Genomic DNA, 9,661 nt, shown 5'->3' with positions numbered 1-9,661 from the left:
TACAGTTTCATTTACCTCTATCAAGACTTAACCAGAAGGAGCCATGCTTTTGTGTTCTGTCCGTTATTTTGTGTCGATTTTACGACTCTCCATTACATTTTTTTTTTAAAATAATCAGCTACAAAATAAAACTGTCCAGAGATGCTGATGTTATTAGAGGCGCTCTAAGCGAAGTTGGGTGATGTCACTTCTTGTTGACGTCAAAGTATTGTCAAACAAAACGGAGGTTTGATCGCCCCTCCATCCTTCTCATCCCATCCCCTCCCCCCCCACCCTTTGCGCACTAACCCCCCAACCCCCCACACCCAACTCCTTGTTGGTTATTGGCTGGAACACTGTTTATTTTTGTTCGTGCAGGTGGGCACAGTTCGTTTTTGTTTCAGTTTGTGGAGCCTGGGCTGTTTTACATAGTTCTGGGGACAGGCAGCTAGCAGATAGTGAGAAGATGTTTGCTGTATGTGAAAAAATTGTTTAATAAATTGTTTGATAAACTGTGGCAAACCTACAGTAACCTACTCAAAAACCTGCACATTGAATATAAACACAAATTTAGCTGATTCAACTAGTTATCAGTAACAGCAGTTTAAATCATACTTGGCCAATATTAGTTATTGCATGAAAGGCTTAATAGGTTTAAAATGCATGTCTTCACCTGCTGTAGCTTTACTGCAACCTGTCATATCTGAATCATGTGCAGCTTTTAGCAGAGTCAACACTTTGATATGAGTGATATTTAAGTGAGCAAGTATTACCTTGCAGCATTGGGTGTGTTAATGATGCAGAGAGTTGAAGGCCGAGCTTCCTCTGATTCAGATCTTATCAATGATACCGATGCAGACACTGTTTGTGACCACAGTGGCTGTTTTGGTGGAACGTCTAAGTTCAAAGGTTGTTTAAATCGTGCAACAGAAAACTCAGATTGGACAGATAGACTAGCTAGCTGTCTGGATTTACCCTGCAGAGACCTGAGGAGCAGCTAACCATAGTCCTTGTAAATCCACAGGAGTTTGGATGGCACTGTGCCATTATTGCTTCCCATTGGACACTAAAGTAGCTGAGTGTTCCCAGCTTATTTAAGCTTGGCTGCAGTCTATCTCTCTCTTAGCTGATTCGCGGTTAGCTGTGTTTGGTTTAAAAGCCTTTATCTGACTGTAGAGTGCTGCTATTAAAAGTAGAGGGTGCTTTGTTCCACCACTATCCAACGTTAGCAGTATGCTACCTATTATGTAACTGCATTTTAACGCCAAATAGCTGTAATCTTGGAGGCCAATGTTGCTAATTTCTTAATTTCAGGTCACATTACTGCTGGGACATGTATTGCTGCGTAGCATTTGGTTTAGAAGCCTTTATTTGTGACTTCCCACGGCACAAAGTCCTCCAAAGTACTCCATTGCAGTATCTCCAGCTGCAAAAACGGAGTGTTGATTCCAGAAAAAACACGCTGGCCAATCAGAGCAGGTGGGGCTTTTTCAAGGGGGCTTGTAGAGACAGGCGCTCCAACAGAGTGTCTCATACAGAGAGTGAATACATGAGCAGCAGCCATTCGCAGTATGAGAAAGATGGTGTTTTTGGAACATCCAAGCATGTAAACATGTCCTAGTACAAACACAAAATATAATAAGTATGAACCTGAAAAAGCTAATAGTTCTCCTTTAATTGCGAAGAAACAGATAGCCTATATGGACTTAGAAAGGAGGATTAATGTTGCAAGCTACTTTAGCCTCTAGTATCTGTGTGCCTTTGTGTTATGAGCTTAGGTTAGCTTAGCCCATTGGACCATAACTGCTCCAGGAGTTAAATTCTTTAGTCTATCTGCGCGCGCTATAAAGAACATGGCTGTGTCTCAAATCGCGCACTTCCCTTAGTGCACTTACAGAAGTATACTTCGTGCACTACGTACTGTATTGCATAGTGCGTAAATTTTGACAGAGGAGTGTTGTCTCAAATCGCGCACTACCATATGCACTTACCGGAAATGACGATCAGATTTAATCCCTTCTTCTTCTGTACAATTGGGAATTTCACCTCGGGAGAGCATTCCAGTCTGCTATTGTGTTTCACGAAAAATTATTCCTGCTTTGTTTTTGATCGTTTAACAAAAATAAATGTGATATATTTGCTCCGTGTCACGCCAGGATGACTATTGCGACACCGCCGTCATGTCACCCCGCCATTAGCTTCAAACAGTACACACAACTGTATCGTAATATTCGTTCTTGTTACTGCACTCTTAATTCATTAATTATACCTATTCTTTGCAGTCCACTCTTTTATATATATACTTATGTTTCTGCTCTAAAAATCAGTAAAGTAAATATTCATTCATTACGTTGCTGTTCATTTTAACGCTCAACGGTTTCATGAGGACATCCTTGTGGCCCATAGATAAGACTGTTGTTATGAAGCATTACCCCTTACAACTTACCTGATAGACAAACCATCATTACATCTTTTATATAAGTTGTATTTTTGTTCTAAATGGTCTTCATACATGACGATACAACAGTGAAAGCAGAGGTAACAGAATTGACATTTAAATAGACCCATTCCTTTATATTCAATATATGCTTGCTACAGTCATGCAACGTGTAATACAAAAGATAACAAAGTTAAATACTTTTAATATAATTTTATTTTTGAAATTTTTGAAAGGCTCCCCCCAGGCCGTAGCTAGTCTGATGTGGATAGGGACATGAGGGGGGACTTCAGACTCTCCAGGGGATCCTTCTACGGTCTGATGGCCATCGTCACCCCTAAATGACGGCCCTCTATTCCTCGTTTGTCCCTGAAGAGACGGGTTATACAGAATATACATCAGGTGGAGGCAGTATATACATCAGGTGGCGGCAGTAACAGCGGATACGTTTTAACATTAGCGTTACGCTACTGTTACCCGGCAGACAATCAGCTGATCGCTATTTTGCTGAGCTAACGCTCACATCAGATTATGTACAACTTGTTAAGATCATACATCTAACACTAAAATCGTCTACAATGGGACGAAAGTTTCACACAAACAACAATATACTAGCTATATGTATAGCAAAAAGACTCACGTTCAACTTTGTATTGCTCGTCGGTCTCGCTATCGCGTCTTCGGCCGCCGCTATCTAGTTTTTCAGCGGTTGTTAGCTCCGCCCCTTCCGCTACGTAGCCAAGATGGCGACCGTTGAGTGTGGAAAGTGTCCATCGATCTACACTTAAAGCCCATGTTGCAAGTTAAACACCACTGTTGATTATTGGGTACAAAAAGCACTCAAGATATGTATATCATTTTTAAAAATGTCTCCAAATAGTTTTAAAAGTTAGTTTTGGTCATTTTTGGTATTCGCGGGTTTATGGAGTCAATTCGGCGATGACGTCACTCGAGGGAGCAAATTCTCAGCCTGGCACTAAAACCACGGAGACTGACTGGGATGAGGAAGAGGAGGAAAGGCCAGCAGCCGAATAATTACCAACCTGACAGACGTGAGAGGGCAAATGAGGAATTGTCAAGATTGTGTGGAAGTCTCCTTCATTTATCTCCTTTATTTAGCAACGCAGCAGTGCATACGATGACTTTACTTTTTACTGTCAGTGAATAGCAGCGAGTGAACGTCACCGTTTTCTTTCAATCTAGTGACAGGGATCATGTCGTTAGTTCGGATAAGTACTGGTACACGTATCTAGATATAGGAATAGAAGGCATCCCCGAGTGTTATTTCTAAGTGTTTACCTCTTCCTCCGGTGAAAACGTGTCGCTGTTTGGCCGGTGCTTGTGTGTGGGGCGGCGAAGCTGCGGTGGAGAGCGGGTGGTGTAGGCGAGTAGCATACGGTCGGATAGCTCATACGGCGCACACTCGGGCTACTCTTCATATGTCTTTAACGTCATAAATGTAATTAATGTCCAGGATCTCCGGGGAAAGAAACGATATGCTTGTGTCCGTTTCAAACACCACTGCAGGTTGATTGTGGGCGACAACGCCGTCGTGGTTAGCTTACCGAAACTATACTGCCGAAGTTGGTGGCTAGCTACGCAACGTTAGCTTTATCCGCTAGCATCCGTACAGGCTAACTATAGCAGGGCTGCCAACTCTCACGCATTGGCCGTGAGACACACGCATTTGACTGGTTTCACACGCGCACACGCCACACCCCCGATTTCTCACGCTGAAGTGTCAGCCCGGTCGGTCAAATTTCTGAAAGATGAGTTTATCTATGTTTTTACCTGTTGAGCCACTTGTGATCGACTAGTTGTGCTTTCAGAGACTGTGAGGGGCTTCAAGAGTGCTCCCTGTCTGTGGAATTTTCAAATTGTCGCAAAATGAGAACATTTTTTTCACGAGCCATCCCAGGTGCATTTCCCCGGCTTTAGGTATGTGCTCTGAGTATTACAGACCCGTCCGGCGCTTCAGGTATGAGCTCTGAGTATTACAGACCGTCCGTCGCTTCGTGTCCACTCTCTCTGTAAAGATGGAGGTGAGCAGCGCGGCAGGCAGTGTAGCAACTTCAGTTCATTGTAGTGGACTCGCTCTGCTGGGGGCAGTGACGCGTTGCATCCATGCGTAGACCTCCGATAAAGAGCAGCGTACGGACACCTCTAAACTCTGTCAGAGACCAGAGACCCAAATGGGCCTCTGCGTCTGTCAGACGGTCTGAATGAGATCCACCATATCAGCGGAGGAATGACATGCACAGCAGACTATATTACACCATATACTATATTATACTATATATACTATATTACAACTCTCCAAATCTCGGACAACAGAGATGGGAGGAGTTATGTGCACAAAGTTGTAAATATGAGCAGAAATCTGGTGAAACACACCTGAGCTATACTAGCCTATATATACTATAATATATATATATATATATATATATATATATATAATATATATATATATATACGATACTGCAACGTTGGGCCACTATTGTGCATCTCTAACCTCTGTGCATCTCTAAATGTAACTGTAAATAATTAATTTGATGTTTTTTAAAATGAACAAATAGTCTTTATTTTCACAAAAAAGTAAAAACAGTAAGTGGGGCCAGAGGATGACAGCCAAACATTACTGAACATTGGCACAAAGGTTAAAGGATTAGAATTTATGTAACTCAGAGGTTCTCATTCTTTAGAATTTCAGTGGTCTTAGTTGATCCCTCATCATTAATTTAACTGTGGGTCCCTGGTCCCTACACCAGGGACCCCTGGACCTGTTCACCACAGACCCAAATCTTCTCAGCTGTTGCTGACATATGCTACTGTCTCTTCATGTGGTTCATTATGTTTGGCACATTGTGTGGGTCAGTTCTTATATTATAAGAAGTTAATAATGTAAATGCTGAATGCCCTAAAACCTGTTGATACTACAACAACACAAAGGTTCTTAACCCTACAGTTTTGCACATATCATGTAAGACTTGATTTCTCCATTTTTTTTGCAAAAAAACTCTCCAGAAAGTGCCATTTAATGGTTTATTTTTCAAATTTTTTTCCTGGGGGGGCATACCCCCAGACCCCCCTAGGGAGTCCCCCATCCATCCACATATACCAAATCCCAATTTAAACCCTAAAGGATAAAGACCAAAAGAAATTGCTTTGTACGCGGCAAAATATGGGTTGCCCCCCCCCAAATCTCACTCCAAGGTTTTTGGAAAAGTTGGCAGCCCTGTATAGCCAGTTAGCTTTGTGTGTAACGTAACAAAACCCCCCCCCCATCTCGTAGGAGCGATGCTTACTATTCCATTCAATACAATTATGGTACAAAAGGCGCACTAATGCCACATGTATGATGTTGACAACATGGACGCATAAATAGGCAACGCCAAAGGCAGTCGTAATATTTACCTAGCAGGCTAGGCTAACGCTGTTGTGCTAACATCCGGCGGCGTAGCGTTAGCTAGCTATAAACTTGTGAAAAGCCGAACAACATCCCCCGTCTAAGCTGTGTTTCACTTTCAGATCTTTGAGTTCTTGGTTACGTCCGTCTTTGAAAAATCTGCCGCCTAACACGGACAAATTGTACCCACCTTCCTACCGAGCTAGCTAACCTATAGCTAGCTAGCTCGCTCGCTAGCTATACCGGTATGCTAGCTATAGCTGTCTATCTTTTTCTCTCTCTAAATAGATCTATCAATACTGTCTGTCTATATGTCTAGCTATATATATAGGCTATCTATGTATATGTATGTAGCAGGGCTGCCAACTCTCACGCATTGGCCGTGAGACACACGCATTTGACCGGTTTCACACGCTCACACGCCACACCCCCGATTTCTCACGCTGAAGTGTCGGTCAAATTAATGAAGATGAGTTTTTAACTATAGATCTGGCTGTTGAGCCACTCGTGATCGACTAGTTGAGCTTTCAGAGACTGTGAGGGGGTTCAAGAGCGCTCCCTGTCTGTAGTTTCGAATTGTCGCAAACTGAGAACATTTTTGCACGAGCCATCCCAGGTGCATTTCCCCGGCTTCAGGTATGAGCTCTGAGTATCACAGACCCGTCCGGCGCTTCAGGTATGAGCTCTGAGTATCACAGACCCGTCCGGCGCTTCAGGTAGGAGCTCTGAGTATCACAGACCCGTCCGTCGCTTCGTGTCCACTCTCTCTGTAACAATAGAGGTGAGCAGCACGGCTGGTAGCGTAGCAACTTCAGTTCATGTTAGTGGACCCGCTCTGGGGGGCAGTGACAAGTTGCATCCGTCTAGTCCTCCGATAACGAGCAGCGTACGGCCGCCTCTAAACTTTGTCAGAGACCAGAGACCCTAATGGGCCTCTGTCTGTGCGACGGTCTGAGTGAGATCCACCATATCAGCGGAGCAATGACATGCACAGCAGACTATATTACACTATATACTATATATACTATATATACTATATAACAACTCTCCACATCTCGGACACAGATGGGAGGAGTTATATTTTGAATGTGCATAAAAATGTAAACAAGAGCAGAAATCTGATGAAACACATCTGAGCTATACTAAACTATATATACGATACTATATATAGCCTACTATACTGCAACTTTGGGCCACTATGGTGCTTCTCTAACCTCGGTGCATCTCTAAATGTAACTGTAAATAATTAATTTGATGTTTTATAAAATGAACAAATAGTCTTTATTTTCCCAAAAAGTAAATCCAGTAAGGGGGGCACAGAGGATGAGGGCCAAACATTACTGAGCCTTTGCACAAAGGTTAAAGGATTAGAATTTATGCAAAACAGAGGTTCTCATTCTTTAGAATTTCAATGGTCTTAGTTGATCCCTCAACATTAATTTAACTTTGGGTCCCTGGTCCCTACACCAGGGACCCCTGGACCTGTTCCCCACAGACCCAAATCTTCTCAGCTGTTGCTGACATATGCTCCTGTCTCTTCATGTTGTTCATTATGTTTGGCACATTGTCTGGGTCAGTTCTTATATCATAAGAAGTTAATAATGTTAATGCTGAATGCCCTAATACCTGTTGATACTACAACAATGCAAAGGCTCTTAACCCTACAGTTTTGCACATATCATGTAAGACTTGATTTCTCCATTTTTTTTGCACAAAACTCTCCAGAAAGTGCCATTTAATGGTTTATTTTTCAAATTTTTTTCCTGGGGGGGCATACCCCCAGACCCCCCTAGGGAGAGCCCCATCCCCCCACATATAACAAATCCCAATTTAAACCCTAAAGTATAATGATGCTGAAAGATCCAAAGAAATTGCTTTGTACGAGGCAAAATATGGGTTGCCCCCCCAAATCTCACTCCAAGGTTTTGGGAAAAGTTGGCAGCCCTGATGTAGTATCTATAATCTGTTGCTGAACACTCTTTCTTTCACTGTTGTCTTCTATCTCTCGTAACTCTCAATGGTCTCTCTAAACTGGCTGGCCTATCGTCTCCCTTGCGTGACGTCATGCAATGCATTGTGGGAGAAAAGCAAACCACTAAAATATGACCTACTTTTTCATGTTATTTTATGTTTTCTGATACTTTTCAATATCATATACAGTGGATAACTGTTTGAATGTTTATTACCAACAATCAATAAGTGCAAATTCGTTGGAAAATTAAACCTGCAACATGGGCTTTAACTCTGTGACCGGTTTGAGTGCACCATCCGGGTATTTTAAGTGCACTGCATTTGACCGCACTTCGACAATGTGAACGCACTATGTACTCAAATAGTTAGTATTTAGTACAGAAGTGCGCGATTTGAGACACAGCCCATGAGTCTCCACTGCTCTCTCTCTCTCTCAGATGCGGGCCTCCGGTTCTTTGTTGTTGCTGCATGCAAACTCAACTTTTAACCAAAGACGTTACCAATTGTTGCATAAAATAAAAAAAAAGTTCTTTTGCCTATCAGGCTGCTCAGACTGCGGTTGACACATCGCTGCATACTAGTTGGGTCATTCACGTTGCTGTGGATGTGAGAAAAAACCTCTGTTACTTTATATATCTTATAAACACCTAACCACAGGCAAACAATGAGCTGTGTTTGAGTTGTCGGAATATAAAGTTTCCTCTTAACCCCAGAACTGTTTTCACAGTTAACAGGCCTCATGATCTTCACCTCGGTCGTGTTCACACTACACTGCGCTGTCTCTTCCTGTCAAACAAGTGCTGGGAACCTCGCTCCCTCCATCTAGCTCTCAGTGTAAGAGACAGTCTCCTCCTCCATCACACACCAATCCTCATCTTTTCTCTCAGATTAAGGTCACAAACACACTGTGTAAGACACTTTGGCTGGAGAATGGAATTAACGAGTGGACAATTTGCATGAATATAATAGAATGTTTATTACAAAATGAGATTTGTTTTTACAGTGACAGTACTGAGGACCTCCAATATAAAGAATATAATGAGAAAAAATGCCTGCAGGTAGCAAGGTTTCGTGTCTAACAGCAACAACAGCATTGCCACATCTTGGCACGCAACTGATTGTAGAATTAGAGATAATCGTTTGCTCTTTTTTCTCTTTTTAAATCAGAATTGCATGCAGCCGATTACCAAGCCTCATTGAAATGGTGAATTTATGCTGATTTGTAATACTATAATAACAATACGTTTTTATAAGTAACGTTTGTACTGCACCTTTCTTTTTTAAATGTCCTATTTATTGGTATTATAGAAAGCAAAAATTCCATTCAAATTCTATATAATATTACAGAAATAGTTTTACAAAACATTTACTTACACAGACACAAACCCAATAAGTCCTGTATGGTAGATAATCAGATTAGAAAATAATAATCAGAGTACAAACCTGCTCTAAATACTTATTGACAACACACCTCAGGTAGTTATCAGAGCTAAGAGTTAAGGTAGGAGCCACGGGGCTGTGCATTGCCAAGTTCTATAAAACGTTTCAACGGAACCACACGATGTATATCTGAGTATCCCAGTTTTAGGTGCTGCATGACGTCTTTGATCAACATGCTGGAAGTGGGAGGAGGTGGTGTCTGTTTCCAGATTAATAGAATTAACATGGGCGCTAGAAGGGTTCTGAATTTTGCTACAGAGTACTCCAAATACAGCCAACACCGGGTCACGTAATATTATAGCACCTTTCTTACAAGTAATGCAGCAAGCAGTACTCTCCAATGAGGTGCATGGCATCAACAGAAACAGCCTCCCTGCGTCTTATGCTGCTTTGTACTATCTGAGGGGAAGTGAACAAGGGGAAGTGGA

The sequence above is a fragment of the Etheostoma spectabile genome, chromosome 19 (assembly GCF_008692095.1).
Source record: "Etheostoma spectabile isolate EspeVRDwgs_2016 chromosome 19, UIUC_Espe_1.0, whole genome shotgun sequence".
Taxonomy (NCBI): Eukaryota; Metazoa; Chordata; class Actinopteri; order Perciformes; family Percidae; genus Etheostoma; species Etheostoma spectabile.
This window is presented reverse-complemented; position numbering follows the sequence as displayed.